Raw genomic sequence first — 24869 nt, forward strand, 5'->3', positions numbered from 1 at the left:
ATATTTAAATTATATCTGAACTTGAGGTCACCTACGTATATTTTCCATGTTACTAGTTCTCACAGGAGTACTTTATTCTTTGATGCATAATATTCCTCTGCACGAATGTGCTTTAGTTTATGTAACTGATTCTAATTGATAGATATTCAGATTTTTTGCTATCACAAATAATTATGCAATAAATAATCTTGCATGTGATTTCTTGTGCATAAGTATAAATGTTTCTATAGGGTAAATGCCTAGAAATAGATTTGCTGAGTCTTAGAGTATGCATATATTCAGTTTTAATCGATTACTACACTGCCTAATTGTCCTCCAGAGTGGCTATACTAAGTTAACACAACAGCAATATGAAAATACCTTTCCCTCTAATCCTTAACAATCAATTGATGTTATTGGACATTTTATTTTTTGCCTGACTGTTGCATAAAAAAAGGTATTTCATTTTCCTTTTTATTTGTATGCTTCTGAATCTTTGTGAGACCAAGTATCTTTTTGGATATTCATTTATCTTTGTAATTCTCCTGCAATTTGACTTTCTTATGTATTCATGGGTCTGTTTCTAGAATTTTTATTCTTTAAGAAATTGATCTCTTTTTCTTATTGTGCCAATAATGCTATTTAAATCACTATAGGGGCTTCCCTGGTGGCGCAGTGGTTAAGAATCCGCCTGCCAATGCAGGGGGCACAGGTTCGAGCCCTGGTCTGGGAAGATCCCACATGCTGCGGAGCAACTAAGCCCGTGAACCACAACTACTGAGCCTGTGCTCTAGAGCCCACAAGCCACAACTACTGAGCCCATGTGCCACAACTACTGAAGCCTGCGCGCCTAGAGCCTGTGCTCTGCAACAGGAGAAGCCACCACAATGAGAAGCCCATGCACCACAACAAAGAGTAGCCCCTGCTCGCCACAACTAGAGAAAGCCCGCGTACAGCAGCAAAAACCCAATGCAGCCAAAAATAAATTAATTTAAAAAAATTTAATAAATCACTATAGATTTATAATACAATTGCATATTAGATTGAACAAATTATATTGCCTCAGCCCAGTTACCTTTTTAAAGCAAAAATATCTTGATTGTTCTTAAAATCTTACACCTCCGTATAAATTTTATAATTAGCATGTAAAAGTTTATGAAAAATCCTATTGACCTTAGATATGGGGATATACTGAATTTATAGATTCATTTTTGGAGAATTGACATCTTTAAAATGGCAAATCTTACCATCCATGAACTTGGTATTTATCCACTAATTTAGGTATACTGAGTAAAAGGAACAGTTGTAAGTAGGCCTTTAGTGGTGTGGTGGTGAGGTGTGGGAAGAAAGGAAGTGTTCTATAGTCCTATGATTAGGTCTCAGTCTTTTGGTGAGCCTCTGCCCCTGCACTGTGAACCTGACCAGTGCTTCCAAGTTCCCCGCCGCCCCCCCCCCCCCCCCCACAGCTCTTAGCTGGGAGAGGACGGCTACAGGAGTCTGGAGTTGAGTGTTTCCCTTCCCCCAGGTAGGTTGGGCTCTGATAAAATTCCACCAGGTTACTCTCTGGTAAAATAGTTTATCCTGAGGGCAGCCTTTGTTAAGAAGAATAGAATGCAGTGACACATTTCAAAAAGGTTACTTTTCCCCTCTCCCTGCTAGAAGCACAAGGGGATTTTTCTCTGATATTCACTGTGAGGACCTGTTGGACCTCCTAGTGATAAAATTCACAAGTGTGGGACTGCCCCCCATGAGTGGGTCCCCCTGGAGTTTTTATTTAACTTTCGTACTTGTCCATACTAATCCTCTAGCAAGTCTTTAATGATTACAGTTCAAGTTTTCCTACCATGGCACTGGTTCCCAGAGAGGCCTCATTCCTCTTTAATGATTACAGTACAAGTTTTCCTACCATGGCACTGGTTCCCAGAGAGGCTGCAAGGCATACTAAAAGGCAAAAACACAGTTTGAAGAGACTGAACAAGCATCAGAACCAGAGTCAGATATGGCAGGAATATTGGAATTATCAGACCAGAAATTTAAAACAACTATAACTAATATATTAAAGAATCTAATGGAACAACTAGACAACATGCAAGAACAGACAGATAATGTAAGCAGAGGGATGGCAATCCTAAGAAAGAATCAAAAAGAATTGCTAGTGATCAAAATCACCATAACAGAAATGAAGAATGGCTTTGATGGGCTCATTAGTAGACTAGACACAGCTGAGGGAAGACTCTGAACTTGATATCTTAATGGGAACTTCCAAAACTGAGAAGCAAAGCAAAAAAAAAAAGACTGAAGAAAACAGAACAGAATAACCAGAAACTGTGAGACATCTACAAGAGATCTAACATGCATAATGGGAATACCAGAAGGAGAAGAAAGAGAAAAAGGAACAAAAGCAATATTTGAAGCAATAATGACTGAAGATTTACCCCAAATTAATGTCAGACACCAAACCACAGCTGCAGGAAGTGCAGAGAATACCAAGCCCTCTTCCCCTGCTTCAAGGAAGGACTTGGTCTAAGGAGTAATTTATGCTCCGGAGTTCCCCTTGGAATCAGGCTGGGACTTCACATGAAATCGCATCCTTTTTTGACTTCTTCCCTTTCCCTGTCCTTCTCCCATTCGCTTAATGTCTCTAGGAAGCCTTTCTTTAATAAATCTCTTGTAGCTGAAAAAATAAAAATTAAAGTTTAAATGAATGTTGAAATCTACCTAAAGTTTTACTTATGTCATTTGACATAATCATATTGCTTTAACTTTTAATGTGTTAACATAATAAATTACATACAGAGTTTTTTAAAAAACAGTGAACTCTACTTCATCATTTTTTTAAAATACACTGACAGATTTGACTTGCTAATATTTATTTAGGACTCTCCCTCTATGTTCTTAAGTGAAATTGACCTCTAATTTTATTCTTGGGCAGGATTTGCCTTGTTTACATTTAGAGATTGTAATAGTCTTATAAAATAACTGTCTATCTTCTTCTTTTGTTGTGTAGTATATGGTCATATTTTGTAATGATCCATGGATTTTTGATAAATATTTATGTCTTTATTAGGTGCAGAATTTGCTCTGTTTCATATAAATTGAAACTTCTTTTTTTTTTAATTTTTATTTAACTTTAATCAATTTTTTTTTTAAAGAAATTCACGTTCTTTTATTTATTTATTTATTTATGACTGTATTGGGTCTTTGTTTCTGTGCGAGGGCTTCCTCTAGTTGTGGCAAGTGGGGACCACTCTTCATCGCGGTGCCCGGGCCTCTCACCATCACCGCCTCTCTTGTTGTGGAGCACAGGCTCCAGACGCGCAGGCTCAGTAATTGTGGCTCACGGGCCCAGTTGCTCCGTGGCATGTGGGATCTTCCCAGACCAGGGCTCGAACCCGTGTCCCCTGCATTGGCAGGCAGATTCTCAACCACTGCGCCACCAGGAAAGCCCTAAATTGAAACTTCTTAATGGTATTATTTAAGCATATATTTATATTTGTATTGCTCTGAACATTGTCTCTTCTCCATTTTTCCTAAAAGGACTTTTCTAATAGTATCTTCCAAAACTTCTATTAGATAAAATTTGGATCTTCTGGATGGATTGTTTGAGATTCTGTCTTCCTCTTCTTACTTTACATCTTTTTATTGTGTGTGTGTCCTGTATTCTGGAAAAAAAAATATTTGGGTTTTTCCTCCAGCTCACTAATTTGCTCTTTTTGTGTGTCCCATCTGCTCTTCTACTCATCTATTGAATGATTCATTTCAAAGATGAAGCCTTTAATTTACACGATTGCTGGCTGATTCTTTTTAAAGAATTGCTGGTTAAAATACTCTTGGAATATACTGTATCAATTAAGCTTAGAATAAAATTACAAGTCCTTAAAATGGCCTAGATTGTCCTAGATGATCAGGCTCCTGTGGATTCTCTGAACTTTCCCCCCTTTTGCCCATTCTGCTCCAAACACTTTGCTTTCCCTGCTATTGTCAAAATTTCAAACCCTCCACACACAGATACCTGTTCCCCTCCCCTGCTTGCCCTATTTCCACCCCCCCGGACGTTATAAGACTTGCTCCCACCACTATTCAGATCTCCACTCAAAGGTTACCTCCCCATCAGAGAGATAATCCCTGACTACCTTATCCAAAGCAGTACTTAATACCCTCAAAGACATAGTCTCTCTCTCCCCACTACTCCTTTCTTACTCTGCTTTTTTTTTTAATTAATTAATTAATTTATTTTTGGCTGTGTTGGGTCTTCGTTGATGCGTGCAGGCTTTCTCTATTTGCAGTGAGTCGGGGCTACTCTTCGTGCGGTGCACAGGCTTCTAATTGCGGTGGCTTCTCTTGTTGCAGAGCACGGGCTCTAGGCGCACGGGCTTCAGTAGTTGTGGCACGCGGGCTCAGTAGTTGTGGTACATGGGCTCAGTAGTTGTGGTACGCGGGCTCTAGAGCGCAGGCTCAGTAGTTGTGGTGCATGGGCTTAGTTGCTCTGCGGCGTGCGGGATCTTCCCGGACCAGGGTTTGAACCCATGTCCCCTGCATTGGCAGGCAGATTCTTAACAACTGCGCCACCAGGGAAGGTCCACTCCGCTTTATTTTTGTCCAAAACACGTTTTGTGCTCTGATATTTTCCTTTGCTTATATTTTTGTTGTCTGTCTCAACCAGTAAAAATTGAAATGTCCATGATGGTAACAACCTTGCCTGTTGTGTTTACTGTGGTATCTCCAGAAGTTAAAGTACCTGGTACATAACAGGCAAGCTCAGGAAATATGTGTTAAATAAAGTAGTGATGGTGTCTAAAGTCCAGTGCTGCCAGCTCTATCAACTATTTCTTCATGTGTGCATTCTTTCATGCATGGTACCTCTTTCTCATGATGCTGGCTAATCTCAACTGTTAAGTGGTCGTGTGTGTATCTTTGTATTTGTGTTGCCCTGTTTGGCCATCCTGGGAAAGCTCCATCAATTTACTCCAGCCTGCATATGGGGGAGATTCATGAAATGATGCTGGGAGCGGACTGGCAGACCGCTTGCAGTCACTTGTGGGAGAGGCAGAAGAGACTACTGATTGGGGTGTACCTATAGCTACAGGAGGGATGGACACTCTTCATTCCTCCTGTTTGTGACCATTATTCCAAGATCCTAGTCCTTCCTTTCCAGTGGAGGCCTCTACATGTGTTGTTGCTGCCTGAAGGTGGGCACCACTCTTGCTTGTTTCTTTACACAGGGAGAACCATGGAGTGGTTGACATACTTGACTGCTCCCACTGTAGTAACCCTGTCATCTTTCTGTCCATTGCCCCAGGGCTCCCTCCTACTTCAAAGGTCTTTCAACCAAGTGCATGAAGCAGCACACTTTCCTTAAAAATAATCTTTTAATTTTGAAATAATTTATGACTCACAAGAAGTTGCCAAATAGTACAGAGGATTCCCATGTACCCTTCACTCAGTACAATGTATGTAATACGTTGTCAAAGCCAAGAAACTCATTTTGGCACAATACCATTAGCTCAGGTGCAGGCCTCATTCAGATTTCATCAGTTTTGACATGCACTCCTTTTTTTAAAAAAACAGCTTTACTGAAATTATGATTCATGTACCATATGCCATACAATTCATATACCACAAATTCACCCATTTAAAGTGTACAATTCACTGATTTGTCGTAAATTCAGAGTTGTACAACCATCAACATAATCTATTTTAGAACATTTTCATTACATCCAAAAAGAAAACCCATACCCATTAGCAGTCACTCTTGATTCTCTATCCTCCAGTCCTAGGCAATCACTAATTTACCTTCTGTCTCTGTATATTTGCCTAATGTTTTCATCCATTTTGTAGCATGTATCAGTACTTTATTCTTTTTTATTGCCAAAAACCATTTCATTATATTGATGTACCACATTTTGTGTATCCATTCATCAGTTGTTGGACATTTGGGTTGTTTCCACTTCTTGGCTATTATGAATGATGCTGTTGTATACTGTGTTTTTTTTGGGGGGATAGTTCTATAAAATTGTATGACATAGATTCAGACAACTATCATCACAACCAGGATACAGCAATGTTCCATCATTGCAGATAAAGTCCTTCATTTTATCTCTTAATAGTCACACACTTTCCCCATCCCTAACCCCTGGCTACCACTGACCTGTTCTCCATCACTGTAGTTTGTCACTTTGAGAATGTTATGCAAATGGAATCATACAGTATTCAACTCCTTGAGACCGGCCTTTTTTTTTTTCCACTCAGATAATGCTCTCGAGATCCATCCAAGTTGTTGCATGTGTCTGTAGTTTGTTTCTATTTATTGCTGAGAATTATTTCATAGTATGGGTATATCACTGTTTGTTTATTGATTCATCCATTGAAGGACGTTTGGATTGTTTCCTGTTTTGGGCTATTACAAATAAAGCTTCTATGAACATTATTTTATAGGTTTTTGTGTAAACATTAGTTTTCATTTCTCTAGGATAAATGTCCAGGAGTACAGTTTCTGGCTCATGTGATAGTTGCATGTTTAGGTTTTAAGGAAAATTCCAAACTGCTTCCCAGAGTAGCTGTATCATTTTACATTCCCACTAACAATTTATGAGGATTCAGTTTCTCCACATCCTCTCTCGTGTTTGCTACTGTCAGTAATTTTTATTTTAGCTGTTTTAATGGGCATGTATTGGTATCTCATCATGGTTTTAATTTGCATTTCTGTAATGACTGATTGTATTAGTTTTCTATTGCTGCCCTAACAACTTACCACCACTTTAGCAGCTTAAAACAGCACAAGTTTATTGTTTTATAGTTCTGTAGGTCAGAAGCCTGACACAGGTCCCATGAGGCTAAAATCGTGGTGTAGGCAGGGCTTCATTCCTTTTCGGAAGATTTATTTCCTTGACTTTTCTAGCTTCTAGAGGCCACCAGAGGCTCCTGGCCCTCCTTCCATCTTCAAAGCCAGCAATATCACATATCTTTGACCCTTCTGTTGTTGTGTATCTCTGACCATAGCCAGAAAAGATTTTCACCTTTTAAGGACTCATATGATAAAACTGGGCCTACCTGGATAACCCAGGATAATCTCCCTATCTCAAGGTCCTTAACTTTTTTTTTTTTAGATTCTTTTTTTTTTTGACATGGACCATTTTTTTTTTTTAATTTTATAGCTACTGTATTTATTTATTTATTTATTTATGGCTGTGTTGGGTCTTCGGTTCGTGCGAGGGCTTTCTCTAGTTGCGGCAAGTGGGGGCCACTCTTCATCGCGGTGCGCGGGCCTTTCACTATCGCGGCCCCTCCCGTTGCGGGGCACAGGCTCCAGACGCGCAGGCTCAGTAGTTGTGGCTCACGGGCCCAGCTGCTCCGTGGCATGTGGGATCTTCCCAGACCAGGGCTCGAACCCGTGTCCCCTGCATTAGCAGGCAGATTCTCAACCACTGCGCCACCAGGGAAGCCCACATGGACCATTTTTAAAGTCTTTATTGAGTTTGTTACAATGTTGCTTCTGTTTTATGCTTTGGTTTTTTTGGCCCCGAGGCATGTGGGATCTTACCTCCCCGACCAGGGATTGGACCCGAACCCTGTTCACTGGAGGGCAAAGTCTTAACCACTGGACTGCCAGGGCAGTCCCAAGGTCCTTAACTTTAATCACATCTGCAAAGTCCCTTCCACCAAGTAAGATCATGTATTCACAGGTTCCAGAAATTAGAAGGTGGACACCATTTGGAGGCCATTATTCTGCCTACTACATTAATGGTATTGAAAAATTTTAAGTGTACATATTTTCTATTCCCTTTGGTAAAGTGTATGTTCAAATCTTTTACCCATTTCTAATTAGATTGTTTGCTTTACTGTTGAGGTTAAAATACTCTTTACATGTTCTGGATATGAATGTTTCATTGAATACATGATTTGCAAATATTTTCTCCCAGTTTTTGTTTTGTGTTTTTATCTTCTTAATAGGGTATTTTGCAGAGCAAGCATTTCAAATTTTGATGAGCTCCAATTATTTCTTTTATGAATCATGCCTTTGGAGTCATATCTAAGAACTCTTTACCCAACTCTAGGTCACAAAGATTTTCTTCATGTTTTCTTCTAAAAGTTTTATAGTATTACATTTTACATTTAAATCTGTGATATATTTGTCCAGAAGCAGCTAATATTTTCATCTTTCTGCATAATCAGGACTTTCTGAGCAAAAATTACTAGCAGCACAGGCTAAAGTTTAAGCATTTTATTCCCATAAATTTCCCTGTATCACTGCTTGAGCTACATATCACAGATATTTTTAATTGAAATTTTTATTGAGATAATTGTAGACTCACATGCAGTGGTAAGAGATAATACAGAGAGATTCCTCATACACTTTGCCCAGTTTCCCTCAATGGTAATATTTTGAAAAATTATAGTATAATATCACAACCAGGATATTGACATTGATGAAACCCATTGATTTTATTCAGGTTTCCCCAGTTTTACTTGTACTCATTTGTATGTGTGTGTGTATTAAGTACTATACAATTTTATCACCTTTGTAGGTTCATGTATCCTCTACCACTGAGCAGTTCCATTACCACCACCACAAGGGTCCCTTATGTTGCCCTTTTACAGCCATACCTCTCTCCTTCTCATCCTTCCTTTCCCCACCTCCTCACAACCACTAGTCTGTCTTCATTTTCTAAAATTTTGCAATTTCTAAAATGTCACATAAGTGGAATCATACAGTATGCAATTTTGGGGGATTGGCTTTTTAGCATAATTCCCTGGAGATTCATCCAAATTGCTGTATATATCAATAGTTCATTTTAAATTAATTGCTGAGTAGTTTTCCATGGTCAATGTAACTGTAACAGTGTAAAAGTTTGTTAAACCATTCACCTGTTGAAGAACAACTGGATTGATTCCAGTTTTTGATTATAACAAAAAAGCTTCCATGGACACTCATCTATAGGTCCTTGTGTGAGCATAAGTTTTCATTTCTCTAAGATAAATGCCCAGGAATGCAATTGCTGGGTCATGAGATAGTTGCATGTTTAGTTTTTTGAGAAACTGCCAAACTGCTTCTTGAAGTAGCTGTACTATTTTACATCCCTACCAGAAATGTATGAAAAAGTACAGTTTCTCCAGATCCTCACCAGAATATGGTGTTGTCATAATTATTATTATTTTTTATTTTAGCCATTCTGGTAAATATGTAGTGATAGATAACTCGTTGTGGTTTTCTACAGTTCTGATGTGCTGTATTTTCATTTTAATTCAGTTGATTTAAAAAGTTTTTCCTTGGGACTATTTATTTGACACATGGATTATTTAGAAGTAGATTGTTTGATTTCTAAGTGTTTAGTGATTTTTTTCTTTTCTTGCTGTTATTGAATTCTAGTTTGACTCCATTATGATCAGAGAACATACTTTATATGATCTCAATTCTTTTAATTTCTTAAGGTTCATTTTATGATCTAAGAAATAGTCTTTTTTGAATGTCCCAAGCACACTTAGAAAGAATGTGTATTCTGCTGCTGTTGGGTAGAATGTTCTTTTTTTTTTTTTTTTTAAGAGCCTGGGTAGAATGTTCTTATAATTATCAATTAGATTTCTTTGGCTGGGTATTGTTTAATTCTCTTAAATCCTTCCTAACATTTTTTTCTGCTATTTCTACTAACTTTTAACAAAGGGGTATTGAAGTCCCCAACTGTGATTATGGATTTCTCTCTTTCTCCTTTCATTGCTGTAAGTTTTTGCTTCATGTACTTTGCAGCTCCCTTTTTCATGTGTTTTCGGCCATTTATACTTAAGGTAATTATTGATATTTCAGAATTCATGTCTGCCATTTATTATGTGCTTTGTTTATTCTTTATTTTTCATTCTTCTGATTTTTCCTTTCTTGTCTTTCTCTGTGTTGCTTGAGCATTTTTTTTTTCGTGTTCCATTTTGATTTATCTACAGTATTATCTTTTGAGTCTGTCTCTTCATTCAGTTTTTTTAAGTGGTTGTTCTAGGTATTACAATAAGTATATGCAGCTTATTGTAGTCTATTATTATCAGTATTTTACCACTTCAAGTGTAATATGGATGCATCACCATCATTTAGGTCACTTTATTCTCCCTCTTTATAATATAGTTGTCTTAAAATATTACTTCTACATACACTGAGAACCATATCAGACACTGTTATAACTGTTAAACATGATTTTTTTAAATTGCAAGGAAAAATAATCTATTGAACTTGCCCATATGTTTTATCCTTTAAGTTGTTCTTTCTTCATTTTTGATGTTCTTTGTTTCCTTCTGTTATCATTTTCTTTCAGTATGAAGAATTTCCTTTAGCTATTCTTTCATTCTGCTGGGGATAATTTCTCTTAATTTTTTTTTTTATCCTCAAATTCTTCTTATTCCTGAAGCATATTTTTACTGGATATATAATTCTGGGTTGACAATTCTTTTCTTTCAGCACTTGAAAAATTTTGTATCACTTCTTCTGACCTTTATGATTTTTAATGAGTGACCAGCTGTTATTTGAATCATTGTTCCTGGGTAATGTGTTGATTTTTACCTAACTGCTTTCAAAAGTTTTTCTCTTGTCTGTGACTGTGATGTATTTAGGTATAGATTTTGGAGAGTTTATTCTGTTTGTGGTTTGCTCAGCTTCCTGAATCTGTAGGTTTATATCTTTCACCAAATTTGTGAAGTTTTTAGCCATTATTTCTTTGAATTGTTTTCAATACTGCATTTTTTTTTCTTTCTTTCTGGGACTTTGATAACATGAATCTAAGATCTCTTGTTATTATCCTATAGGTCCCTAGGGCTCAGTTTATTCAAAAAACATTTTCTCTATGTATTTTTGATTAATTAATTTCTGTTAGACTATCTTAAAGTTCACTGATTATTACCTTGTATCTCCATTCTGTTATTGAGCCTGTCCAGCGAGGTTTTTATTTAGATTATTGTATTTTTCAGTTCTAGAATTTCCATTTAATTTTTCTTTACATCTTCTATTTCTTTGCAATATTTTCTATTTTTTAAAATTTGTTTCAAAATTGTTCACAATTGCTTGTTAAAGCATTTTAGACAGATTTTTGCAAATCCTGCTCAGACAATTCCAACGTCTGTGTTATGTAGATGTTGTCATCTATTGATTGTCTTTTCTCATTTGGTTTAGACTTTCCTGGTTCTCGGTATGACAATTGTGTACTGTACCCTGGACATTTTGAGTATTGTGTTATGAGACTTAGGTTCCTATTAAGTCATCTTCTTTAGCAACCTGTTTAGGTTCAGAATGCATATCCTGTTACTCTTTTGGTGTACTATAGTTCAAATATCAGTTTAGTTTATCAAGACTCTGCCATGCTATTCTGATCTGCTCTGCTTCGGTTACCGAGATGACTGTACTGCATCCCACAATCTCTCAGCACTGTCTGGGTATATGGAAGGGTACCACCTCTTTGTTTCATGGCAAGTTTGGAAGACAAGGTTTCACCCTCTGACTCATGTGGCGAGGGTCATCTCCTTGTTACTACAGTGGGAAGAGTGGAAAACAGAGCTCTGCCCCCTTGGTCTGCCACTGCAGTGCCCAGTGTGGTAGGGGAGAGGAGTGGTGCTTTTCCTAATGTTCACCCCCCCAGAACAGGCAGGTATGGTTAAGGAGTTTGTGTCTTGTTGGATCACCTTTTCCTGGTCCTCTGGCTAGAGAAAGCAGACTTTTCTTGGGGCTGTTTTCTGTCTGTGACTGTTGATGTTTCTAGGTTCTCTAGCATTCAGGCTGAGGTATTTATGAGGCAAGAAAAAACTCAGGGAATTTACTGCCAGGTTGTTCCTCAAGTTCCAAGGTCCCTAGCCATTCCACTTTATTTTCTCCTCCCTTTGGAGTCTTCTATAAGTGTCTTACATTTTTGTGTCCAAGATTTTTGTTGTTGTTGTTGTTGCTGTGATTAGTGGGAGAAATAAAATGGAATGCGTTTACACCATTTTGTCTGGAACCAGCAGCCTCCAGAGCAGCACCCTTTGGTTTTTTTCCTCATATTTAATTCCATTTTTAAAATTTTTCTAGGATTCCCCCAAAGTTACCCATTTATGTTTTCCTCTGTGGTAATGGATTTTAAAATCACACATCTTTTCTGTTATTTCTAGTTAATCACTATGGAAGGGAGAGCTTCCACATGGGATCAGTTTGTCCTCTAGAACCAGAGTATAAAGAACATTTGTTTCTGTGAATGTATTTTATGTAAAGGGCTTATAAAATATAAAATTTAAATTATTTAAAACTCTCTTAACAAATCCTGCTTATTGAGAATAACAAAATTACATGCAAAGAAATACTAATTTCAGCAAAAATATATGCATCAATTAATAAAGCATTTGAATGATTAAAACTGGGATTTTTTTCTAGCTTTATATATATAAAGAAATACCACAGAGACAAAGTGAGCTATTGGATTGAGCTGCTTTTGAGAAATCAGACAGCTATTGATTGGGGAATCGTTGCTATGGTTGACTCCATGGCAACAGTTGAGATGAAAGGTGAATACGAAGGGGGAAGAGAAAGAACTTAGGTGAGAATCCCAAGTGAAACCCAGAGAAAAGGAAAGAAGAAGGGTCTCAGGGGGACTTCTAAAAAGATTTGTCAGAGGTTTAAGAGGAAGACTGGAGGATCGGTGAGCTCTATATAACTACTGAGATAGAAAAAAAAAAAATAGTACCATTTTGAAAAGAACCATGGATTGATATTTGTCTTCAACTTAATCATCCATTATAATAATTACTATTACTTACAATTTTACCACAGAAATTAACATGGACTATTTGAGAAACAAAGGTAAACTATGACCGTTGTGGGCATGTAAGGATATTAATTAAAGTGGAAAGATGCCCTATTGCATTAAAGAGCTTATACAAATTATTTTACCTGATTAGTGTGAGTTTAAGACAGATGGATAAAAATTTTGTAGCTTAGTTAAAAAAAAAAAAATTGACAGGTTTCAACATACTTGTAAGAATGTTTTATTTATTTACTTCTCCATAGCAGTTCAGTCCTTCACTATATAGTTGAGAGTATTAATTTAGAGGTTGTCTATTAAATCTTTTTTAGTAAATTAAAAGCTAACATGTAACCTATACCAGAAAATGAAGTTTAATTACTTTAAAAATTCTGAATTATATTATTGGAACATAAATGCATGTATATAACTTTTAAGTAATTACAATAACATTAGTAATGAATAGTAAAACATTACCAAAGATTCTGTTGGATCTAAGTTAATAAATGAATTAAAATTATAATTAGTAGCTTGTGAGCAAATGGTGCTTGAAAACAACAAATGCAAATAGTGCTTGAAAACAATGCCTTAAATATCTCCCATATTTTGTAATTATTAATTAGCAAACTACTCTTTTACAGATTGGATCAAGGAAAGCTTCAATGCAGCTAATGAAATTATCATAAATTTGAAATTAGTCTGGCCTGAATTATATTCTATTCTAAAGCTAAAAACTTGATTTACATTTTAAATTTTAAATGCTTTTCATTTTCCTTCTTCAAAACCTTTCCTCAAGTCTGACTATTTTGTTAATAGTCAACCTTTCTCTCCATGAGACACATCAGTAGTAAATTGAATGAAATCAGGATTCTTTTCAACTCTTTGAGAACTCATTTAAATGACTGGTACAGGAATTCTGTGCACCAGCTTTGAAGACATTTTATGCTACCAATCTTGACTTAAAATGATCTCAATTTACAAAAACTAGGGAAAGGTAAGAAGTCGTATATTTATTGTCAATGATAAGTTATTTTTTCCAATATTAAATTCTAACTTAAATCCTGTAAAGAACATCTAACAAAATCTTTAGTTCACTTGAAGGCTGGATGTGTGTTGCCTTTAAAATATTACTATATTCTATGTTTTCTGTTACAGTAAAAAAATTAAATAGTCCCTGAGAAGAATAAGAAAAATAGTAATATGTATGTGTCAATTATATATCAATAAAGCTGGGGAAAAATGCTAATGGTAAAATATGTGAAACTATAGTACTTAATTCTTTTCTGTTCCATTTCAAATATTATTTCATACCTAGTATTCCTACATACAAAATCATTATTATTATAGACATATTTTATTCTGGCCATACCCAGGTCACAGCCAGGCACAACTGGGGTGGACTCCTGGAGTCCCTGGCCTAAGTGCTTGATCCTGTGCTAGATACTGAGATGTCAACAATCAATATGATGCTATCAGTCCAGTTATGGAAAACAGATATGTGAAAACATAATTTTTATGGAATCCAAAAAGCAACAATGAAGTATGTTCAAAATACTATGGTAGTGCAAAGGAAGAATTTATAAGCCTGAAGGAGTCACAGAAGACCTTCCAGATCCCCGGCCTTGTCTGCCTTCAAAGAAGTATCAACTGAGGGCAATTCTTCATGATTAGAATAACGCAGTTTAATTATAACAATGAGCTGCCGTTTATTGAACTCTTATGTACTAGGCCCTATCCTATGCCAAGTAATTAATGTGCCCTGCTTTTGATATAATTCACACAACAATCTCATGTCATAGGTATTTTTATCATCCCCATTTCATTGATAAGGAATCTGGGGTTTGGAGAGGTGAAATAGCCAGTCAAGGCCACAGAGTTCTTCTAAGATGTGGGGATGGCATGGTGGGGACCTGGGTCCAACAGGTAATGGCACATAGCAGGGGCCTCATTTAATATGTCAGAGTGTGAATGGTGACTGATCTCTGTATGGGGATTTGTTACATTATGACCAGGTTCAGGGGCGTGGATTACTAAAGGGTGTCTTTAGGAAACTAAGGAAGATAAAAGAAATAAAATTCAGTCCTGAGGATAGCATCGTAGAGCAATGGCTTTTGTGCAACAGTATAGCTTACTGCTACCCCATGTGTGTCTGGATTCAAATCCTGCCTCCATCAATATGGCTTGTGTGACCTTAAGAAATTTATTTAACCTCTTAACCCTTACTCCTCTTCATTAAAAATACATGAATTATTCTGTGTTAAAACTCAATAGTAACCGCTTAATAAACGTTAAAATTCTTATTATTGACCTCAGAGAGTGGGGTAGGATGAATTGGGGGATGGAGGTCACAAACCCTCAGAAATACTGTGTAAAATTATGTGTGGGTACATAGAATTATAGAGAGGATGGGAACCTATATCTACACACAAGTGTGCAAAAACATCACATTATGCAATAAACTTTAAATCAAGTTAAACTTGACCTCAGGCCCCCATTCTGCCTTGGATGGCAGGAAATCCGAGCTCGGTCATTACTGATACTCTCCCAGCCCCATCCTTGGGCAATACAAAGCTTCCCGAACTTTCCGGGAGGCCTCCCATGAATGGATTGGCAGGTTGTGCTCTGTACAACCTCAGGGGGACAATTCACATCTCAAGAGGCTTGACCACATTCCTGAAACAGGAGGGAGGAAAAAACAGAGCATGAAACAACCCACCAATTAACATTTCAATAAATTATCCAGCCACATGCTTTTTTTTTTTTTTTTTTTTTGAGGGAAGAAGAAAGTCCATACCTTTCATTAGATTCTCAAAGCAAAGAGGGAGTCTGATTTGATCCAGTAAAAGAGATGGGTGTCAAACCTCTGTGCTCCACAAAGCAGGAAAACATCACATTTGCATTGATTATAGACCCTTTTCATAGTGCTGACACATCTATGAGCTTTGAGTGGCCTCATTATTTTTTTATTAAATTGGGTCAGGGTGGGGGCCCCCCATTCAACCTAAATGCAGATGGGGTCATTGTGACTGAACCGCAATATACACAATAGGTAATAAATTCTGGGAAATGAAATCTGTCATCAGACCACTCTTTCACACAACAGAAAACAAGATGGGGTATAACATTGGGACTTGAGGCAAAAAAGTCTCCAAGATAAAGAGCCAGAACTGCATTCATTGAGTTATAAAGCATTTGGGGAGGCCTCTTCTTTGGACAGAACAGGAAAGGGCCAGTATTGATTCAGTAAAAAGTATGTAAAACTACTGAACAGAAGACCATGTACGTAATGGAGGGAGCTTGTGGAATACACAATGATTTTGCAAATAAATGTGGACACCTGAATAGCCGCTTCATTATCAGCCTCATCTTCAAATACAGGGGGAGAGAAAGTGCTTTCTGAGGAGTAGTAGAAAAAACACTCAGGTTAATGAAGAAAGCCTATACTAAAAGTCATATCTGTCATTTTAAGTGCTCATTACAATGGTTATTTTTACCAGCATTTAATTTTTATAAAATTCAATTCATCAGACCTAGATCCATGATTAATCACCTAAGTATGACTAGACAAAAATGGGTACTAATAAACAGTAAGAGAATGTCTAAGTCCCATTTTTAGCATTGTTCTTGCACTAAGTAGTGTCCACTTCTTACATCCCATTGCCTTTGGAAGAATCTGCAAGTCCCTATTTCATGACAGTTCAGTTTAGTCTTTTGTCACATTGATTTCAGAGTTCTTTAATAAGTAAAAAAATCAATGCTTTCAGAGTTCTGACATGTCATACAATCGTACTTTACATTTTTTTATCATCACAAAGAAATCATTCATCCATACAGATAGCTGAAGATTCTTCACTAATGTGCATGGTGTAATACAAAGTACATGAAATTTGAGTTAGATTCAAATTATATACCCTGTTTCTTCATTTGTTAAGTGGGATTACAGTACCTACCTTATAGTACCACAGGTAATATAAGTAAAATGTCAAACACAGTGTCAAGATATGGTCAGTATTGAATAAATAGTTTTCTTACTTCAAAGTAAAAGTACTAGACAACTGATAATGAAGACTATTTTATCTTGTGAGTTCTAGAACTGTGGAATTTTTGATCTGGAAAGGCCCCGAATACGAACTTTTATTTTACAGATGAGGAAACTGAAGACCCGAGGAGGTGAAAAGACTTGTTTAAGGTGAAATATCTAGCTTTCTCATTAAGTAACTGTTTGCTGAATGAAGGAATAACATTACATGATCATCAGAAACCAATTTCCTGTGTGTCAAGTAATGATCTATCTCTTAGAAGCATGGCCTATGACCACGTGTGACAATGTGAAATGTAAAATATGAAAAAGATTGATAAGATTTGTATGTATCTTCTTCTTAAATATATTTTTCATTGAAATTATTGAAATCTATGTATTAATTGCACTTCACACTTAACTAATTTAACTTGTCTATTTAGGTTAAAAATGGCATTGATTTATTGTTCTAATCAATTACCTACTTATACTTTTATAATTATTATATATTACATATTTTTTTTAAAAACTAAGTCACACGTGGCATATTATGACAAACAGTAGGCCATTTAATTGCTGGTTCATTGTCCAGTCATAAAAAAATAGAATTGTTGGAAATAAATTCATTAGTATAAAATACAGTTAATTTGGCATATTTCTGATGTTCAGAAGTTAGTAAATTTTATTTTCTCCTCTATCAGTCTTATCAGATTTATATACAAAAAATACAAAATGGTAGATTTCCATATAAAAGAAGAAGGCATTATGATGTATGAATTTTAAAATAGTTGTTTCCTAGAAATTGCACTGAGGCAGTCCTGCCTTCCTGGGGTTATTCAGCAGCACTTCAGCTTATATAATTACCACACTAGCCTGTCTTACAGAGCCCACAAGGCACCCAGGTTGGTCACCATGGCAACAGATTCTGAATCAGAGTAGCCCATCCTAATACAGTGCACAGAGCTTCTTCTTGGAAAAAGTTTTTGGTTTTTGTTTTTAATTTTAAACACATTCCCCCAAATTACAGGTATACAATTTCTGAATTTTTGTTCTAGTTTCGTTATAAGTGTACTCTGACCATAAAATGTCTGGGCACACAGTTTCTTGAAAAGCGAAAGAAATATAATGCAAATATTTAAATACAGATCGCTTTTTCATTCTGGGCACCATTTTGAAAAGAAGAAGATAACATTTCAGAATAAAAAACACCTGAAGAAATAGCTATGGGAGGAAATCGACTCTCTTTGATCTTTATGTTGCAGTAAAAGCTCTTTTATGCTTATTTTTAAGACTCTTAAAATGCATAGATCTAAGCAAATAAAATACTGTTTTTCCATTAAAATTTTTAAAAAATGAACAAACACATGTAGCAAGGGCCACATTTATAAACCTTGTGCAATAAAATTCTCTTTTTATCTACCAAGCAGAGAGTACACAGATTTGCTCGATTCCCTGTCTACCCCTGCGCCGCCAGGAGGACAGTAAAGCCTTGCAGAGGCTGCATCGGCAGCTGCTTTCTCATTTCTTGTTTGCTGTGTGGACAGGCATTGCAGCTGTGGTGACTGACGGTAAGAAGAAAGGCTGATGATAATTTTCGCACTTCCCCATCCATTAATTCATTTGAAACTAAAGGTAGGGTTTTCTTCCCTCTCCACCCCCCCAATTAGGAAAGATATTTATGTTTTATTTAAAATTCCTTTCTAATCTATCACCAAACAAGAGAAAGAAATTCACACATAACTCATAGTATATGACCCTGTTTACAAAGTAAGCTCAACCTTTTGTTTGTTTTCTTCTAGAGCTTTAAAGTCAACTCCTATTTTATGCCATATTTCCATTTTCAGCCATCATTGATACCAGAGTGACTTGGTTCTTGATGACCTCTTTGAAATGTCTCCTTTTTTCCTTTCCCCTTTGGCTCCATTCTTACTGTGTTTTCTGAAGTATCTATCCTGCCCGAATGCCAGCAGCCCTGTGACTTAGGGAAGAAGGTACATTTAATCCATTCTACAGAAAAACAGATGCTCCCTTCAACGAACATGGCTGGCCTCACAGAAAACAGGGCTGGAGTTTGAGTATTTTTTTTTTTTTTATAAATTTATTTATTTATTTATTTTTGGCTGTGTTGGGTCTTCGTTTCTGTGCGAGGGCTTTCTCTAGTTGCGGCAAGAGGGGGCCACTCTTCATCGCGGTGCGCGGGCCTCTCACTGTCGTGGCCTCTCTTGCTGCGGAGCACAGGCTCCAGACGCGCAGGCTCAGTAGTTGGGGCTCACGGGCCCAGTTGCCCCGCGGCATGTGGGATCTTCCCAGACCAGGGCTCAAACCTGTGTCCCCTGCACTGGCAGGCAGATTCTCAACCACTGCGCCACCAGGGAAACCCTTGAGTCAGTTTTGATCCCCAGAGCTCCTGCTTCAGGGACCATGTTATTTTTGCCTTCTCTTTCCTGTGGGCTTTCTCATTTGCAAAACAATGTGGATTCCAGTTCCTGCCTTTCTAACTACTGGAAAGAGGAGGAAGGTCAGGAGTGGCCGTGTCAAGGACCCTTGATACGCTGAGGAGGCCCCCTCTATTTCCACAGCCTCCGGTATACTTAAAAATGAAGACATGCCAAAGTAGGGTTGTACTGAACTTAAAATATTTACACTTAGCAATTACTTTTGTAGGAGGAACAGAGGCCCTCCAATGTTGTTAGTGTATCTCTGTGAACATATGTATCTAACCTCATTTGGAAATATAAACAGATGTCTGAATTTTTGGCCTGTAATGAATTTGAAGTCCTGGCCCAGTACCCTCTTGCCTCAGTGGAGGAATGCCCCAACCCCCAACATGAACTTCAGGAGTCCAGAGGGCAGTGATGGTAGCAACAGAAGATTTCAGTTGGGACAAGGGTGGCAGGTTAGTAACAGCTAATACCGTAGAACATTTACTGTGTAGCCAGGACAATTCTAAGTATTTTAGGTGTGCTAACATATTTTGCTTTCTTAGACAGCTACTACTGTTATCCACATTTTTATACATGAAGAAACTGAGGCACAGAAAGATTAAATAACTTGCCCAAGGTTTCACAACTAGCAATGGTACGGAGTCTGTACTTTCAAGCACTGTGCTACTCGATCTCTTACTGAATGCAAAGCAGAAACCACAAGGACCAGAGGGGGAGTGTGAGTGTTCTCAGACTCACAGCAAAGGGTGGTGTGTGGTGTGTGGTGGTGGGAGCATGACACAATATCACTAGTAAAACTAGGCGGGGCTCAGCAATGTGGTCCGTTTTGATTCTACCCCCATCTGATGGGGTGGTTGTCCCCAGGGCTGCAGGAGGTGGGGAAACAAGGTTGACCCCTGCACTCATATTCTCTCCCCATAGGCCATATGATGTGTTTAAACCGTAAGTGCCATTTTTCAATGACACCTGGAATCAGATCTAGCTTCATAGGCATGTGACTTGGGCAGTTGCCCAGGGCCCTGTGCTCTGAAAGATCCAGCACTTGTATTAATCCTCTATTGTCACCATCTTGAAAGTCGTAGTAATTTCTAAACAGGAGATCCCATATTTTAACTTTGCACTGGGCCTTGCAAATTATGTAGCCATTCCTGTGTGGAGTCCTGAGCAGTCTGGAGAAGTTTGTAGCTCCGATTTTCCAGGAGAGACAAGGTTCTATTTCCTGTGATTCCTCTGGAACTGCAGTGCTATAAATCTGCAGTTGCCTGTTAGTGGATTTGCATTTTACTGCCATGTAGTGCTTGTCTTCACAGGGGAAAGCAGTCAGCTCGCACTAATAGGGGCTTTAAGGATGTTCTGCCTAGGTCCATGTGCATAGCCTTGAGCAAATAAGGCTCAGGACAGACTCCAGATTGAATAGCTGGGCTAACTACAAGAGAGCGTCTTTGCAGAATGATAAAACATTAGCACCTCAGCGAGATTTGCAGCCGGCCCCAAGTAGTGCTCCTGCAGCCTCACACAGGTCCAACTCTACAATTTCAGCTCAGGTCCTCCTGGGAATCTCTAGTTCCCACCTCACAGTGTTTGTAGAATTTAGCCATGCTATAGTTAAGTCAAGATTTGCCAAAACTTGTAGAGAAAATTCAAACTGCCTCAGTACAGGGAAGCTAATCTGATAAATCCTCCATTTCCTCTCTCAATCCTCCCGCAGTCTGGCACTAGAATAAATGATTGCTCACCAGTGGGGAGTTTCCACGGAATCAGTCGCTCCTGAGGCCTTTTCTGAAGTGAAGGGCAGTGAGCTGATTCTCTGCACCAGGGCAGTAATGATACCAGTGAGCAGAAACTATGTGGGGGGGAAAAGCCAACTTCTCAGAGAAGACAAAAAGGGAATTTTGTGCCTGTATCTTTCAGAGGAGCCAGAACCCTCATATTCAAGGAGATATTGGGGAGGGGCTGGATTAATAGTGATAGCCAACATCTTCTAGCATTTACTATGCCCCAGATACCCTTGTAAGAGCTTTACATATGTCAACCCAGTTAATCCTCCCAACAAGCCAACGAGGTAGGTATTATGATGATCTCCATTTTAAAGGTGAAGGACCCGAGGTACAGAGAGGGTAAGCAGTTAAGTCAGGAGAGCAGCTGCGTGGCCTCGGCCGTAGGAGCTACAGGTTCATCCAGGACAATAACAGGCAGTGAGGAGTTCCTGGTGGGGCCGGCTGTGTGTGCAGCTGCTGAGTCTGCGTCCTGTTTGTCCTCACAATAAACCCCCATTAATGAGGGAAGCACGATTGGTCTCCATTGCTCTTGCAACCTGAAAGAGCCTATAGAATACAGATCCTATTGTGAATGCTTTTGTAATTTGGAGGTTTCTTCTTTTTTAATAAATGGAATAATCAGCCCCTTAATGTATCCATAGGGAATTCAGGAGAGGGATGAAGAAGCGGCTCCTGTTTTTGAGGCATTTGCAATCATTGTTGGAGAGACAGAGCCAACAGATGGGGAACAATAGTGAGAGACTCAAGGGCTGGTGGACGCGAAGGGTGCGGGAAATCAGAGAAGGGAAGGTGTTTACTCACTGACTATCAGGTTAGATGGGATGTGGGATAGAAGAAACTGGGTGGCTTTGGACACATTTCCGCTTTTTACTTCACCTTCAGCAACTGTAAAATAAAGCCATAAATTATCTCAAAGACTCCTTCCAGGATTTTTCAATGAATCCTGACCTTTTCTGTAAAGCTGGCTTTTTAAAGTGGTATTTGCTAAAAGCAGAGGCACACCTATAACAGATAGGGCCCAGACTGTACATCACATGATCAGGTTGATACCATTTCCTGACCTCACGTTAGCCCCCAAGAGCATACGTGTCCTGAACTGTATAGCCCATTAGCTTTTCTTGGCTATTCAATTGAATGATTACCCCAGCCGTTTATATATATAAACGGCCATTTGTATTTTTCTCTGTTTTTTTGGCCAAAATATAAAAATAGGATATACATAGACTATAGCACTTAATAATATCTTATATGTTTTGATTTTTTTTTTTACAAAATGTTTATTATAGCATTATTTATGCTAGTGAAAAACTAGAAAAAAACTGGAAACAATAATAATCGTTTAGGAGGTAATGTTTTCATATTTTAAAGAAATAAAATTTATCAAATGGGATAGTCAGTCATCTCACTCATTATCATTTAAACTTCTTTTCTTGGGTCTTTGTTTTTGTATATTTCTTTCAACATTCTAAGTTACTGTAGCCCCCAATAGCTGGTTGTGATCACTTAACATACAGTTTCAAGTCAATGAGGTCTGTGATGGAAATAAAACAAATTCTAATAACTCATTTTTATATTATATGCATACCATGTTTTCAACAGCAATTTTTTTTTTTAAATTCAGAACAGGCATGTGGTTAAGATAAAAATTATCTGATGTTCCCAATCACTGAAATATAGAAACCATAATCAGGGAAGGGCTTAAGAGGTATTTTTGTGGTATGATCCTTAGGACGAAGTAGCTTTCTCTAACCTGGCAAATATTCTATAGAGCCCATAAACTAATTGTTCTTTAAGTGTGGTCCCCAGACCAGCAGCATTGGCACTGAACAAATTCTCAGGTCTCACCCAAACTTAATCAGAACTTTGAGAGTTGGGGCCCAGCAGTCTGCAATGTAACAAGCTTTCCAGATGATTCTGAAGTACCTTAAAGTTTGAGAACCCTTATCATAATTCAGGCTGCCGATAGAATAGAATAAGTCATCAGTTATATTTAATGACTATCTTTTCTTACATAGTTCTCCCCATGCCCAGCTGGATCCAGAATCTGGACGTAAAATTACTACCCAGAGTATTGGCATTCCTCAGTGATTCCCATTATTGGTGGGGTTTAACATGAACTGCTCTATTTGCATTCAAGGCCTCCTATAGTTATAGACCCAAATCAGCTGTCCAGTGTTATCTTCTATTTCTCCGGTTGAGATTCTTTTTATTTTAGTAAAATTGGATTACCATTCTCTCCCTATGCCCTCACTCCCTGCCATGAGGGATAGTTGACATAGGTTAAGACTGGGAAGGGCCTTCAGTGAGTGGAGATTTAGGGGAGAGTGCATTCCTAGGTAGTGCCACAGTGTAACCAAACACCTGATGTTTTTCGGTTTCTATCAAAATCCTATGTCAAATATCACCTCCTCTATGAAATCTTTCTTGAGCCTTGAATCAGAAGGTGTGAGCTCTTCCTTCCATAATACTCTCACAGTATATTCTATTCTGCCCTGTTGTGTAGTCTTATTCCTCATTTCTTTGATTCTACTATAAGTTCTTGAGATCGGGGGCTGCATCCTCCTACTCATCCTGCTGCCACTCCTACCAGAGTGTCAGACACATAAATTATAACTCTGTCAATAGTTGTTGAATGGTATGCGATGGCAGGACTGCCAGGCAAGCCCAGAGAGTCATCTGACAGCTTCCGGCCAAGTCTGTTAGCTGTATGAGTTAGGTGTATATTGCATGCCTGTCCCCAGATATTCCCTTGCAGGTAACTGACATTCATTCTTGTAAGATTTATAGAAAGTTCACAACCCGTGTTTCAAATACAAAATCCACCTAGGAAGGATCAAGAAATAGAAGAAAGATCTAGAGGACAAGCCTAGCTCTTTTACCCCCTGGCGCTATCAAGGGGCAGCCTAAGAGACACTAGAAAGGACCGGGGCTGGGAAACGGGAACAAATCTTTGATTTCACAGTCTTGCCTGGGGCCTTGACTGACAGTAGCTGCTGCTTTCACCTCCATCTGTGGCTTCACGCCTTTTTAGAAGAGACTCAGGAAATCTCCTTCTCGTCTTAGAGGGAATATTTTCAGCCTAAGAGGAAAATTCTGAGCATGAGAAGCAAGCTTGCCTTGCTTTCCCACACCCAAAGACAGAGACTCATAAGACAATAACCGTCTGGAAAGAATCTAAAGACACACGGTACAAAACATATTTAGTTTATTATTTTAAGTGCTCTTCTTAATACCATCGCAGTGAAAACAAACAGTAGACCGACAACCGCCCTCCCCCTCCAAACAACGTTTAACTTATATTTATGTATTTGCTAGCCACTCACATCTTGAAATTCATTCTATAACATCATAGACCCATGGCAAATTCTGAACAGAGAAATTAATTGTAGGAAAATATGATCATAAAAGACATGGTTTAAGTGGATAAACCCCCCAAATTTTTAACCCATATTTGTGATTTAATCTGGATCAAGTTTTATCTGCATTGGCGTATTTTTTTTTTCCCCCCAGGGGATACTGCAGTTGTTTTTCCAGGTTCATTTACCGAGTAACACTGCCATCATGTGGCCTGGTGTGTTAAAGACAGTACATAAATGACAACTCACAGCATGCCTTTAATTCTCTCTCCAGAAAAATGTTTGCAGCTTTTAAACGTGCTTTGTTGTTAGAAGCTATATTTGTGGATTTCTTTCTAAGAGAGCATTCTTAAATATCTGCCAAAGGATGAACTGTGTGTCAGCTTTTGAATCCCCTGAATACATAGCGACCACAACAGAATATCACCTATATAAAATAATAATTGAACACTGCTTGTTTTACAAATTTGTAAAGTTTTCATAAATTTATCCACTTTAAAGAGAGTAGGATAACTTTCTCGTGTGCACTAAAGTGGCTGCCTAGTTTTTCTTCACAC

General features: G+C 38.0%; 1 protein-coding gene across 2 annotated transcripts in view; it reads left to right on the forward strand.

Moving 5' to 3' along the window:
• ASB4 (ankyrin repeat and SOCS box containing 4) overlaps positions 1-24869 on the forward strand; it is a 122409-nt gene that overhangs the window by 15408 nt on the left and 82132 nt on the right. The window contains exons 3-4 of one of the 2 annotated variants that reach the window (XM_057549755.1): positions 16862-16905; positions 18162-18302. The exons of the other annotated variant lie outside the window; for it this stretch is intronic. The gene's annotated coding sequence lies outside the window, so the exon portion shown is untranslated. The remainder of the gene's footprint in view (positions 1-16861; positions 16906-18161; positions 18303-24869) is intronic. 2 annotated transcript variants of the gene reach the window in all.

The sequence above is a fragment of the Balaenoptera acutorostrata genome, chromosome 7, assembly GCF_949987535.1.
Source record: "Balaenoptera acutorostrata chromosome 7, mBalAcu1.1, whole genome shotgun sequence".
Lineage (NCBI taxonomy): Eukaryota > Metazoa > Chordata > Mammalia > Artiodactyla > Balaenopteridae > Balaenoptera > Balaenoptera acutorostrata.